The sequence below is a fragment of the Mytilus trossulus genome, unplaced genomic scaffold (assembly GCF_036588685.1).
Source record: "Mytilus trossulus isolate FHL-02 unplaced genomic scaffold, PNRI_Mtr1.1.1.hap1 h1tg000210l__unscaffolded, whole genome shotgun sequence".
In the NCBI taxonomy this organism is placed as follows: domain Eukaryota; kingdom Metazoa; phylum Mollusca; class Bivalvia; order Mytilida; family Mytilidae; genus Mytilus; species Mytilus trossulus.
The window spans coordinates 1,456,899-1,472,722 of record NW_026963310.1 but is presented as its reverse complement, the minus strand read 5'-3'; positions in this window follow the sequence as shown (position 1 = coordinate 1,472,722).

Genomic DNA, 15,824 nt, shown 5'->3' with positions numbered 1-15,824 from the left:
CTGATATATCCTGCCTTACCATTCCAACTGTTTTCATCTTAATTCGCATCAAAGATATCATGCTACGTCTTTTATAAGGAAAACAATATTATGACAGAAGCCATTATCTATGTGATCCCTACCGACCAAAATCTATTTGATATTAATATTATTTATCTTCTAATCTAAATGAATTTCGTCAATCTTAAATGTATACCGGATTTTGTGAAAATCATAATTTTGTAAAATATGTGTATGATATTTTAAAGTCTTTTTGAAAACATTTATTCAGAAACGAATAAAGCAAATATTTCTGAGTGTTTTAAACTCTCGAGAACGGTTGTTTTACCTAGGTGAATGCAATTAAAATTTTAAATTATAAAATCAATCGGAATTGTTTTATCACTGTTTTTATTTTGCTTACTGAAGGATTTATCGGTTTATTTTTCCAAATGTAGACAAAAATTTCGATAAAAATTATTGTTTTTCAGCGTTTAGGCTTTTCTTAGCATTCACTATTCCTAAACTTATATTTCTTATCACGAATGTCTTGATAAATGGTTGCAGTTCACAAAAAAGCTATATAACCAAGAGTTCCAAATGGAGAAGTTGACCTCATCCCTTCGTAAATTTTACAGACACTATCACGAGTTGGTTGACCGTTATTGCATATCTGTTTCACAGATGATAGCAGATACATGTATTTTATGTGTCGTCTCTACAATCCTGTTTCCTGTTCCTGAATACAACCTAACGAATTAGCCTTATAACCAGGGTTTTTTCCTAACATGGGCAACACGACGAGTACCACATGTTGAGCAGGATATGCTTATTCTTCCTAAACACCTTGTGATCATCCACAGTTTTGGTGGAGTTTGTGTTGCTTACTTGTTATTGTTCTATACTGTGTTTTGTGCACTATTGTTTGGCAGTTTGTCTTATTCGTTTTTAAGCCATGGTCTTGTCAGTTAATTTAGATTTAAAATTTGAATGTTCTTCCAATATATCGCGCCCTTCTTTATTAATTCAGTATATCTATTTATTTCCTTCAACTTTGTTTCTTGCCTCACATTCATAAGGATCCTTGCTAGGGACATGCAAAGAAAGACATATTCATTTGGCTTTTTTAACAATCAAAATAAAATGTATGTCTTTCTCAAGAAAGATGTAAACATACTATAACGTGTGTTTCAATTTGATAACTCGTGTACTAAATATAAACTTCATCAAAACATAGATAGAAAATAGTGAGCTAATTGTTTCATAATTCCGGCCGCTTAATATGTTTAGCTCAATCTTTGTAGAAAAAGTCGAAAAGTCCGAAATTTCAGACAAATCATACAGGAAAAGTATATGGGTTGTTTTCGTGATAAAAGAGTTCGTTATCATTGTAACAATAACATACTTTATCTAACGTCTAAACTATATTACCTACATTTTCATGAAATGCAGTCAATGGTTTTTCACTTTAAATACTTAATTACTACTATCCCTCTTTCCCCACACTACTAGTATTAAGCGAATTGGCAGGTTCAAACCTTAATCAAGAAAATACATGTATCATTTCTGTATGCAATTTCAAATACATTTTCAGGTACAAATAAGCGAAAACAAATCGGTTTTTTAATATGACAATACAGAAAAGTTTGTCTATCTTAACACAGGCTTGGTATCTTATATTAGTTTTAAATCTTGCTTACACAATAATGTCACATCTTCAAAAGTACCATTTACTCGAATTAAATCTTCGTATATGTTGTCATCTATAACGGAGATATCAAATAACAGCCAACTCGTTAAAGCGTCTGTCAAACTTGTAAATGTGTTGATAAGAAACTTTGTTATACTACTACAATTAAACGAAAGAGTGAAATCCAATATTACTGAATCAGTCAATGAATATTTATCTATAAAAAGTGATCAACTGTATTGCTATTGTTGGGGTACAATTGACAATATCAATAACAATCGTATTATGTATAGACTGACAGGATATCTTGTGTCATATTAATTCAATTTCTTTATCTCAAAGGATCTTTATGCTACGATCAATGAGTTACGTAAAAAGATCTTTCTACCTAGTAACTGCAAGAAATGCTTGTATTTATCGTTACAAAAAATGTGTTTTTAAAGATGAGGGTGAGTTGCTTTTTCTGTCTGTATTTGGAAAACAAACCTCAACAAAACGGTGAAAATGATGAAATCTTGCATGGGTTAACGACATATTTGCTGCTGATAATGAATCTTTTTAACCAACCCTGAAGGCAAAAAGTGTTCCCAATATACTATAGTATTTCTATGTTTTGTAAAAGTTACACACACTAGTGTTTTAATAAAAGTATCAAATATGTTTTTGGTTCAAATGTGGCAGCAACTGCATAGTAGGTGACATATATGTATCTAATGCATCATGTTGTTGTTGATGTATCTTGTTTTAAATTGATTATTATGATATTTTATTCGAGGTACTGAATTTGGTGCATATTTTACTTATTTGGCAGATTCTTTCTGTTTCTAGTTTTTCTTGTCTTTTAGTAGATTATAGATCGATTATTTCTTATAAAACCATAAATGAACAAAGGTAACAAAGAAATAAAAACATGCATACAAAATATGAATAAATACATAAATTAAAATAGTTAAATAATAAATGAATAAGATATAAAGCCCAAAAAGATCTAATAAGTCGGTTAAAAGAAATAGTTTCAGTGTTTAATATGATTAAATTATGGTTGAGAAAAGGAGAATTTATCTATTGATAAATCTTATGAAATTGCAAGAATCTCTGCGTGTCTAAGGTCTTTTAGAACTACAAACTGTCTTGATCTTTAGTATTAGTTTTTTAGATATCAATCGTTTCTTATCATCTTCTTAAACCGTGCAAACAAAACAACAGTGTTATTCGTCTTTGTTTTCATTGCCATTGATTTCTCAATATGAATCATATGACACATAATCTTGATAAAATAATTATGAAAGTTTTACTGTAATAGTACTACGGAGCCCCGCTAGGGACATGCAAACAAAAAAAAAATATATTGTGCGCACAAAATAATATATTGTGCGCACAACTTAAATATATTGTACGCATAAAATAATATATTGAGCGCACAAAATAATATATTGTGCGCACAACTTAAATATATTGTGCGCACAACTTAATTATATTGTGCGCACAAATTAAATATATTGTGCGCACAAAATAATATAGTGTGCGTTAAATTCTTTGACATTACACATGATACAGGTCTTCAATGTCTCCTTTTTAAAGTGACAGAATGGAGAAACGCATAAAGTTTTCTTTTGAAATGGGGCTAGAATACATGGATATATTCATCATTGCATTTGTATCAACTCCTGACAGGAATACTGAAGAAGTAACGTTTATTTCGTCTGACACTTGGTTTACCAACAAGTGCGTTGGAAGCCTCCACTTTATATCAGAGTTTATTGGAACGGTTTGAAACAGACTTGGCAAAGAGCGAGGAAACTATCGAACTTATGTACACTTTGATACTATGGCTATACCTGTTTTCTGGTAACAAATATGAATTAAAGTACTTTTTGCACTTATACTCAATTCATGACTTTGATTTTGTTACCCTGTTCGACGACAGAGATGGTCATTACATTGTGTATATTGAAAAGACTTTACGTCCGTTCATCCGTCCGTCTCTGTTTATTGTAAATGTTTTGGTTATAGTTTATGATGAAGTTTTAGTGTCACCAACTTAAATGATCTATGTGGTTTCTAAGAAGGTATCATTGTAAAAGTGTAGTGTAAGTCAAATCAACTGAAAACTGAATACACGTACAAGTTGTTTTGTTGTTGTTGTTGTTGTTGTTGTTGTTGTTGTTGTTGTAGTTTTTTTTTTATCAAAGATGACTATGTTTGATCATGGTTAAGTAAGGTTCTCACCCAAAATGTACTGTTCGTTATTGAAATGTGACGGTGTGTTCAGTCTACGAAATTCACCATGAAATTGTGATCAAATAAAGATAACACTGGGTACATATATAAAGCAGAAGATGTAATATGAGTGCCAATTAGACAGCTCTCCATCCAAGTCATAATTTATTAAAAGTTAACAGTTATTGGTTATAATACGGTCTTCATCACGGAGCGTTGGCTCACACCAAACCGCAAACTATACGGCCCAAAATGACTTTAACAAAACGATAAACAGATATGAACCACACCAATAAACGACAATCACTGAATAACAAGCTCCCGACCTTGAACAGTATGCTTATTATGATTTAATTTTTTAAGCGTTGAATACAAATGTTTCAGGTCAAGTTATAGTTTCATTCTGTTTAATAGAAGAGAGGATAAGAGGTCACTTATAGGAGACTATTTTTGATCGATTTCATCATAAAATTTTACAGTATGTTGTTCGTATTCATTATGAAACTAAAATGTTACGAAACAATTTAGGAATAGCCAATGAAGTTCCTCAGTGGAATATTTTGAAAAAAAAAATGAAACAATTATGATTCATTTTTTCCAAATATGGTCCGTTTTGGGGTATCATTTATTCAAAACTTTGTGACCCTCGATGCGATTGCCAAAGAGACAACTATATACATTTACAACATAGCTCATACAAATACGGGTTATATTCTTCTCATATATTTTTATGATGGCATGATACTCAACCCCTAACGGTAAGGATTTTGCTTGATTTTCATATGATTAAAACATAATCTTTCAATCAGTTTAGTTGAGGTGTGGAGCTGGCATGTCAGTAACTGCTAGTAGTCCTTGTTATTTATGTATCATTGTCATTTTTTAAGTTTCATTTGTTACCTATTCTGACAACGGACACGTGCTTCTTTACTGTCGGTATTGCTGTGTGTTTTTTTTATCTGCATTGGCTAGAGGTATAAAAGGAGAGTTGAGATCTCACAAAACATGTTTAACTCCGCCGCATTTGTGTGGCTGTCCAAAGTCAGGAGCCTCTGGCCTTTATTGGTTTTGTTGGATTTTTAATTTTAGTTTTTTGTATACACTTTGGATAGATAAAGGAAGAAACGGTATGAGTGCAGATGAGACAACTCTCCATCTGAGTCACTATTTATAAAAGTAAACCATTATAGGTCAAGGTACGGTCTTCACAAGTATATTAGGCTCACAACAAACAGTAAGCTATAAAGGGTCCCCAAAATTACTAGTGTAAAACCTTTTAAACGGGAAAACCAACGATCTAATCTATATAAAAAACGAGAAACGAGAAACAACTGTAAAATTTAGTATGACGTCAATTTTCACTGAACTAGTCCATATTTTTGTTTATATGCCAGCTGAAGCACGCATTTGGGTGCGGGATTTTTCCTTGTTGTATTGAAGAACCAAATATATCTGAGAAACAACCCTTATATAATTTGCGCGCCTTATAATTATTTTGTACATTAAATACAGTTTTAGATACCATGTATACCTTTATCATTGTATCTATAAAAAAATAGACCAATTCTGAGATATGACGATACCGACCAGCCTAATATATATTATGCATTACAATCATTCTATAAAACAAATATTGTTAATTTATTCTTTATAGTATCTGAAAAACATACCAAACAAGAATCAAATAACATGGACCAATGAACCATGAATATAAAATCAAGGTCAGATTAATATAATTGCAAGATAGACAATTTCACCATACAAACATTCCATACCCCAAATATATATCTAACTAAATGCTTAAAGTATCCAATAAAACACCAAAACACAAACATTTTAATTTGCCGGACCACTTAACCCTGAAAATGATGTCAATGTCAGATGACACCTGTGAAGTGGACATTTAGACATTAAAATCGTTCAATACAACCAAATATAGAAAAACTATTGCATTTGGTATCTTAGATTTTGTCTAAACCACGAACACATAACACGAACACGTAAAATGAGGTCATGGTGAAGTGAAAACTGTTTTCCTAATTTTGGGAGCACACCATATTATTTTAGTGCGCACAGTATATTATAATGTGCGTACAATATGTTTAAGTTGTGCGCACAATATATTTAAGTTGTGCACACAATATATTTAAGTTGTGCACACAATATATTATTTTGTGCGCACAATATATTTTTTTTTTCTTTGCATTTCCCTAGCGGGGCTCCGTAATAGACCTCGATAAAAAAAAACAATTAAGAAATGAAAACTGACAGAACAACGATAAAATACAAAATAAACAACGACACAACAAACAATAATATTCCAAAAAATAACAAGGAAAAGGCAAATGATATAAAATAGAACGTACGTTGTGTTGATTTGGTCAAATGGATAATATTTTGTTAAGAGAAAATGTCAAAACAGCATATCTTCAACGAAACATAAACCAAACTGTTGCATGCCAATTTACACAATTTAGACATGTTAAAAATGTGTCTCATAAAGGAAATAATTGTCTTGAAAGAGATAAATCGGAATAATTTCGAAATCAACATCGAGATAACGAATTAGACATTAAAAAAAAAATTGGTTTTGAATTGATTCTAACCACATTTGATGTTGGTATGCTATCTTTACAAATAATATCTTTATATGTTTGAAAAGATTATTTAGTCATAATCACTTTCCACAAAGGCTTTTTTTATTTCATTGAATGCCAATCATCTTACTATATGACCGTATTTAAATATTTCATCCTTGAGAGTAACGTGATTGTCTCGTCAATAACTGATCAGTAATAACCTGTTGTATGTAAATCTGGCAGGAAATAACACAATCATGAAATGGCTAAATGTCAATTAAACTCGGAATTACTGTTGGAATAAAGCACTTTTGAGAGGCGAGTGGATTTCAAAGTAGACAAAGATATTTAACCGCATTATAAAAATTTGAATAGTATATTAACCCACAAGATGCTTCTATTTTACTATGAAATTGATTCCTTCATATGACCAGACAAATCACAATAAGGACGTTTTCTCTCATACCATTTCAGATGATAGGTCAGTTTATAGGCCTCTAGTATTTCAGTATTGGTTAGTAATTGTGAATTTTTTCTGAACATTATTTGCCGTTATTCTTAACGGAGTTCAAAGTTCCATTAGCCAAAAACGGGCTTTCTATTTCATTTCAAAGAAAAAGCTTCTCTTTTGTGATCTTATAAATACCAGATCGGTAGATTGTCACTATATTTAATAACTAGTTAAGAATCCGAAAGATTTATTTTATTGTAGATGAAACAATATTGCAACCAGTGATGTGTTTGCCCTACATTTTCTTAATTTGTTATTATTTTTTCTCTTTCCATCAGTTGTTTTCGTATCTGTTTTTTTGAAACATATCTTTTTTTTTGTTATGATTTTGCATCTTGTATAATTAAACGATATAAGATTGATCTTGTTCTTCTTGTACACAGGAAAAATTGTTTTTCATATGTTTAGGACAAACATAGGATAAACATATGTTTACAATCATATGTTTACAGAGGTTTTGAAACATATGAAAACATACGTAAGCAAACATATGTAAACATATGTTTTATGACATATGTAAACATATGTTTATAAACATATGAAAAACATATGATTATCATATGTTTTCATATGTTTTAAAAAACATAAATGAAATTGGAGAAAATGTCAAATTATTTTCCGACCATATTTTATCAAAATATTCATTTAGGTTTGTTCGTCAAATTATCGATGACAGATATCATGTCATCGATAATTTGACGAACAAACCTAAATGACGATTTTGATAAAATATGGTCGGAAAATAATAATATAACAACTATAGCTTTAGTATGAGGTCAATACAGGATATATCGACCCAAAGAGGTATATCGACCTCGGACTTCGTCCTCAGTCAATACACTTCTTATACACAGATAAATTGAATTGGGTTACTTGTCGATTAATTAGAAGAAACCGGGGAACGAAACATAGAAATGAAAGTGTAGAAAAAGTCAACGCAACGAAAGTTCGACAATGTCGAAAGTCCTCGAGTTGGCTCTAGTCTGATCTTCATTAATGACATATTTCACTTCACCACAAACAGTTCACTTTACAATTATGCTGATGACAACACATTATCTTATGCAAATAGAGATATAGACACCGTTATCTCCACACTGGAAAAGACAGTTTGACTCTAATAGAATGGTTTTCTTCCAATCAAATGAAGGCAAACCCTGAAAAATTTCAAGCTTTGGCAATTGGCAAAAACATTACATTTGATCTAGCAGGTAACAAAATAAAATGTGAAAAAGAGCATGACCATTGACTTTGAACTAAATTTCAACATGCATACATGTATATCAAACATCTGCAAAAAAGCATCCAGACAACTAAATGTATAAAAAAAGACTTGGCAAATACTTAAACAAACTTGGAAAACTAACAATATATCATTCCTTTATCATGTCACTAATAACTTATTTAATATAAAAAAAGAAGATGTGGTATGATTGAACATGTTGAAAATGAGACAACTGTCCATAATTAGAGACCAAAATCATGAATGACACAGAAATTAACAACTATATATACTTTAGGGCACTGTATGGCCTTCAACAAAGAGAAAAGCCCATACTGCATAGTCAGCTATAAAAAGCCCATAAATGACAATGCATATATGTTAAACAATTCAAACGAGAAAAATTAGGGCCTTATTTATGTACAAAAAATGAACAAAAAACAAATATGTAGCACATAAACAAAGGTCAACCACTGAATTACAGGCTCATGAATTAAGTTATCCCCTCAACCATGTACATTTGTACAGTTAACTGGTGAAAAAGATTGGCATTATACATTTGTAAATCATAACAAGAACTTATTTAGACAGAGATCAAATTTAACCACTTTGATACACCATTGAATTCATACAACAAGCATATGGATTTAAACATTCAAATGCTTTAATACTTTTATATTCAGTCATGGAACAAAAGTGAGTTCTCACTTAAAAAATGTCCTATCATTTCACTCACTGATGAGTCTTTTGTAGACAAAACGCGCGTCTGGCGTATATAAAAAAAAAAGTCCTGGTATCTATGATGAGTTTATTTTCAACTGAAATCAATATTTTTCAAAACAATATTACCAAGTAAGGCCACATTCAAAAATATTTTGGTTTGCCCAAACCCTACCCAAAGGTTGAGACAGTGGGTAGGTACATGTAGGTAGGCGTTTTCTTTTTTTTTATTCAAAAATAGAAATTGAAGTATCGGATGTTTATTCATGTCATTAGTCTTTGTATCTACATATATCTGAATAAAAAAAAACTTCTTCAAATCAGAACAATAAAAGAATTTGAGTAGGCAGCTGTTTTCTGGGAAGGTAGGGTTTGGGCAAACAAACATATTAATTATTTTTTATGACCTAACTGTATATCAGCGATTTTAATAAAATAGATACCAAAAGATGTAGAAATGTTAGAAGTTTTATTGTTTATTTGGTTATAATTTTCTTGAGTCTCGTTTTCATCATCTGATGAGTTAAACACAGATGCAAATTTTTACGATTTTAATTAGGTTAGAAAATAGCAAACTTTTCAAGAAATATATTTCTTTGTGTTCATCTCGTCAGAAAATTAAACTGAGCATGAATAATGTCAAACCCAAATAATCAATGAAACTCCAATCATTTCTACATCTTTTAAATTTGGTATAGATCTACATACATGTATATTATGAAAATCACTCGTACAGTTATAATTACTTCGTAATAATTTTTTTGAAAAATATCGATTTTAGTTGAAATGATAGGACTTTTTTTTTACTGGGAACTCACTTTTGTCCAATGACTGTACATGTATATATATAAACGAGTCTAAATTGAAAACTACGTTCAAACCTATGGATAAACTAGTATATTTTTTACAGGGCAAGTCCAGATCTGTTGGTGTTGTTTTAATAGACCAAAATACGCCAATTTTGCCATATAACATGTATAAATATATTTAAGGCAATTTGTCAGATATTTTAATTTCATTTCATTTTACATTTAATTTATTTCTTCCATTTTCTTTTAGCATTTTCTATGGAAGTACATGTACAAGTTTCAAGATGAAGAAGTAAAGCAACAGAATGCAATTCTCTGAGGCATTGCTTTCTAGATTATATGATGGATTCATAGATTTTCATATTGATTTATGTGCATATAAAGAGCAGCCGGCAATTATTTTATGACGAGAGGTATGTATGTATGTCATAAAAAGGATAACTTTGTTTGAATATTTTGTTGTCAGATTATCTACATGTTACACATTTTGATTTTGTGTAAGCAGTGAAACATTATTTTTTCTACGTATACTGGACCATTTTATGGAAAATAGCATTGGAAGCTCTATATACACTCCATTGATTGTTCTATTTGTACGACCACAAACAATTTTTTATGGGATTGTATAAATGGTACTGTGGATTCATTTATTTTCGTGGGTATCAATTTTCGTGGATAGAGAAAAAAAGACGTTTCTTGGTATACGTAAATTCGTGGATCGCTGATTACAAAAGAAAAAAAATCAGATGCGTACACGTAATTCGTGGATGTCTTTTTGATTTAGGAGATCATATAACCTCCTTGGTTTGATCAATAATAAAACAAATAAAAAGTTTTGAATTGTCAAAATCCTCGCTTGGTCATTTAAGGTTAAAGTGTTCATTGAAAACTTCTATTACAATAATGGACAAAGACAACTAATTATTTGTTTGTTTTATCTATAAATGATTGTCGGGATTATCTAAGGCAATCAAAACTTTATGATTGAAAGCTCATTTCCCTAATCACGATATAATAAACAGTCATATAAGTAAAAGGTGTGAAAATAAATGTTCCTGTCATAAACAATATTACCTACGGGCAATATTCCCGTATTTAATCCTATTGATTTTTAATCACTAGTAAACCAAACTGTGACACGGTAATTAACAACTTGCAGTTATTTTCCATAAACAATTTTAATCAATTTTAAAAAGTAAACTATCACTGATATTCAAAATATTTATTATTGATTTGATTAAAATACTTGTATCTTCTTTTAATAAAACAAAACACGTTTTATGTTACAATGTTTTTCGCTTGTCAACACTGTACTAAAACTGCATACCAAAACCGGAAATAACATCCGACTGCATACACATTTATCGGGATTATTCTTCGTTGAATTCTTAAATTCGTGGTTCGCTGTTCGCCCAAGAAACCCACGAAAATTGGTATACCACGAATAAAAATGAATCCACAGTAATTAGGTGCTGTCGTTGTCTGCAGCGTCCAAAGACACATTGGTTTCTGAACAATAACTTAAGTTTAATGCAAAAACAATGCTAAATCTTAATGAATTTTGTTTAGAAGGTCCAATACCCCAAAAAAAAGGTTGAGATGATTTTGGCGATGAGGGTCAGAGTCAATACCTTTTAGGAATTAGGGGCTCAATATGGGCCAAAAACAAGCATTTTTCTAGTTTCAGGATAATAACTTGTTTATAAGTATTTCAATTGCTCTGAAACTACACCACAATGTTTAAAACCACAAGGAAAAGGTTTGGATTCAGTTAAGGGGTTGTCGGTCAAAGTTTAGGATTGAGGGGCCAAAAACAAGTATTTTTCTTGTTTTCACACAATAATTGTGTTTAAGTGACTCATAGGCGGATTAAGCAGATAGGCCCCCCTCTTAGGCAGTCAGTGGGCCCCCACCTATGAAAAGTTCTGGATCCGCCACGGAGTGAATGGATCTTTCTGAAATCGTACTACAAGGTTCCATACTACAAAAGAAAGGATGGGATTGAGTTTTAGGGTTATTGCTCCAAGGGGAATTTCAAAATGGCGGGGGATAGTTTGTTTACTATTTCTTCAATGGATTCCTTTTTTCAATTTTTTTACTTTTAAAAAGTTTCATGCAATAATGATCAGCAAAGTTAGATCTACAATGGTCAACACAACCAAAAATTTCAATGGACGCCTTAAGGAGTTGTTGCCCTTTAATGGCTTTTATAATAGTCAATTTTTAACAACTTTCTAATCAATTTTGCAATCTTTTCCTCTTTTGTGTTTAGACAATAACTTGGAAATATATATTGTAAATAAAATTGCATCCCACACATGTCTACTTTTCATGTAGATTATTTTTTTAATTTATGAAAAATGTTAAAAAAAGAACATACTTATTTGTTGTGGATATTGCTTTCACTTTTTGACAGCAAATTTTATATATATCCATCAATTGGTGAGGTACATTGAAACACTGTTCTTTTATTAAATGCATGAAGTATACAGGTGGTAACACAAATGACAACATGTTATCAGTTATGTTCACGTGTTTAATATTTATATATAAATGTTGTATTTCAACAATTTTGCCTATGAAACAGCAAATCATGATTTAATAAACCGGAGTTAATGCCAAAATGGAATTTTTAAGATTAGGCAGAAGAATAGTTTATTTTATATACATGATATATGAGAAAGTTCATGCTATATATATATATATTTGTTGTTTGTTTATAAATTGTTTCCATTAACTCAAAAGTAAAAGTATTAATTAGTGAGCATCAGTTTATACTACATCTAGTTTGTGGCTGGACTTTTGGATTAACTTAAAATTAATAATTTTAGCTTGTTACACCATGTACACCAAACGAAAAAGTGCAGTATTAGAATCACTGAGGTACATGTTACGATGTACATGTAGTTGCAGATGTCCTGTAAAAAAAACCTAGTATCAAAGTAAGTTCATATGTAGAAATGCATTTGATTTAAATAATTTAATGTTTATATCTATTCAAAACTTTTTCAAGTGTAATTGTACATGTATAAAGATGGGTTTTTTTTCCTGTCTCTCTGATGTCAGGTATGCATCGAGGAATCCTTATTATAAGCAATAGGATAACTTTATTTGGTATGTGCGTACTTTGCAGCGGATTAAACGTTTTAATGGTAGTTGGTATGTTTGTCAGTGAACAAGGTTAAGTTTTGGTGGTCAAGTCCATAACTCAGATACTATAAGCAATATGTCGTGTATATTTTGTGTAATGAAGGACTGTAAGATGTACTTGTCCAACTGGCAGGTGTCATCTGACCTTGACCTCATTTTCATGGTTCAGTGGTTATAGTTAAGTTTTTGAGTTCCAAGTCTTTTTATCTAATTTTATATGCAATAGGTCAACTATACTTGGTGTATGGAAATTTTTAATGATCTAATTGTCAGTTGCGCATGTTATATTTGACCATGACCGTCTTTTCAAAAACCGTTGCTACTTGTTAAGTTTTTATGTTTTTGTCTGTTTTTCTTAATCATTGTTTATCTATAAGCAATAGGTCAACTTTATTTGTTGTATGGAAGAATAGCTGTACATGTCTGCCTGGCATATGACCTTGACCTTATTTTTATATGGTTTATTGGTCAATGTTTAGTTTTCTTGGTTAATGTTAAGTTTATGTGACAGTTGTTAAATAGCTTAATATTTAATTAGGACTATCTACATATAATATCAATGATTAGTAAAGAAGGCAAGACATTTCAGCGTGTGCACTCTTGTTTATAAAAACACATAGTATACTGTAAGTTATGCCCTTGAAGGTCTGTTTGAAATATTTCATATACAAGAAAAAAAACTTTTTTTCCAAGCACACTTTTTTATTATAAGTGCCTTTTTTTAATTATTGCCCATTGATAGATAAAACATGTGCAACTCAGTGAACATTGAATCTCTGTTATGTTATTTTTATTTGCAGAAACAGAAAAGTAAAGAAACAGAACCAAAGAACATTCATTTTAAATTAATACAATATTGAACTCAAAAGTCAATCTAGTTGTCTTTCTTAATTATAGATATAAGAAGATGTGGTATTAGTGCCAATGAAAAAAACTCTCCATCCAGGTCACAATTTGTAAAAGTAAACCATTACAGTACGGTTTTCAAATCAAGGCTAACACGAAACAGCAAGCCATTTAGGGCCACAATAGTGGCTGTATACACTAACACCTGTAATAGCTAGCAGTGTAGACAATTACATATCAATGTGTATGGTGATATATATAGCAATAAAAATATCACATCCATCAGAGGGAAATAGAATATAGACAATAGAAATATCACATACATCAGATGGAAATAGAATATAGACAACTGAAATATCACATACATCAGATTAGAATAGATTATCAAAAATAGAAATGGTGTATGTCACAGAGACAAACATATGAAAATAGAAAATAGACAATTAAAATTTGGTATGTCATAGAGATGAAAATAGAATATAGACAATAGAATAAGGGTATGTCAAAGAGGCAAACATAGAATGGATGATGTCAAAGAGACAAACTATGAAAATAATACTGTAAATTCAGAAATTATTGCGAGGTTTTTATTATTGCGAATAATGCGACTGAGTTGTAAACGCAATAATTAAAACTCGCATTTTGTAATATGTTAACTGAACTAAGCATGACTTTTCTCAAAATCGAAAAAATTAAAATCGCATTCAAGTGTAAAATGACAAAATCGCAATAATAAATGAACGCAATAATTTCTGAATTTACAGTATATAAATTCGGTATGTCATAGAGATGAAAATAGAAAACAGACAATAGGAATTGGGTATATCAAAGAGACAAAAATATAAAAATAGAAGAGACAACAACTTAATAAAAAAAAAGTTTTACTAGATATACAATACAAATTATGGAGCACTGACTGGGATAATTATTTTTCTGCATAAAGGAATGCTAATGTATACAGGTTTTTTTTATTTGCTTAATAGAGCTTTTGATTTTGCCATGTATTTTCTGAGGAGTCAAGTATTTGGGGTTGTTTACTTTTCAAAACAACAAATCTTCATATTGAAGTACTTACACTCAAAATGAGTTCCTGACGGAAAAGAAAGATGATGAAGAAGAAAAACATCAAAAACATTACCATTAACACTGATTAACAAACCAAACAAAAATGCATATACATGAAAAAATTAATGCAATCTAAAAATTAAAAAAAAACATAAAAAAAATATATATTTAGGACCAATATAAAAACATATGAAAACATATGTTTGGGCCAAACATATGAAAACATATATTTAGGTCTGGGATGAAAACATATGAAAAACATATGATTATAACAAAATATGAAAAACATGTTTTTCATATGTTTATCTGTATGAAAAACATATATTTTTCATATGATTTTATAAAAATATGTTTTTCATATGTTTAACATATGTTTTTCATATGATCAAAAACATATGTTTTCATGTCGGGCCTAATCATGAAAAACATATGTTAAACATATGAAAACATATGTTGCAATTTTTCCTATGTAGATTAGAAATATACTACAAACAAACTGAACCTCACGGTAGGCTGAACCGTTCATATAAACCGACAAAATCAAAGTTTTTTTTCCTCAACTAATTTAAAACGACTGTTATAACCCTAACTTAATACACATATCTTGAACAAAAAGGTAATTTAAACTTAGTTATATTACTGCTAACAAAACATGTCACCAGTATAACAAATGTATTTAGATCAATTTTTTTAATCGATTATTTTTAGAACAGTTTTTTTTCCAAAAGAGTCAAAACATTCAAGTTAGCTTATTACTTGACAAGTATTAGAAGTGACATGACAATTGAAATGGCCCCATGGTATTCATAATCATCTTATCAAAATGAAAATTTCCAAAAAGAAATATAATTGAAGTTACAACACAGATGTGTAAAATTACGACATTGATTTGTCAACCAAATTCGTATCAAAATATGAACATAGCATCTTAGTAATATTTATAACTAGGTTATGTTTTCGAAAAGCATTACACAGAGATGACTTTTAGCTACTCATCCCCTGCAATTATCAGTCTTCCTACATGAAACAGATA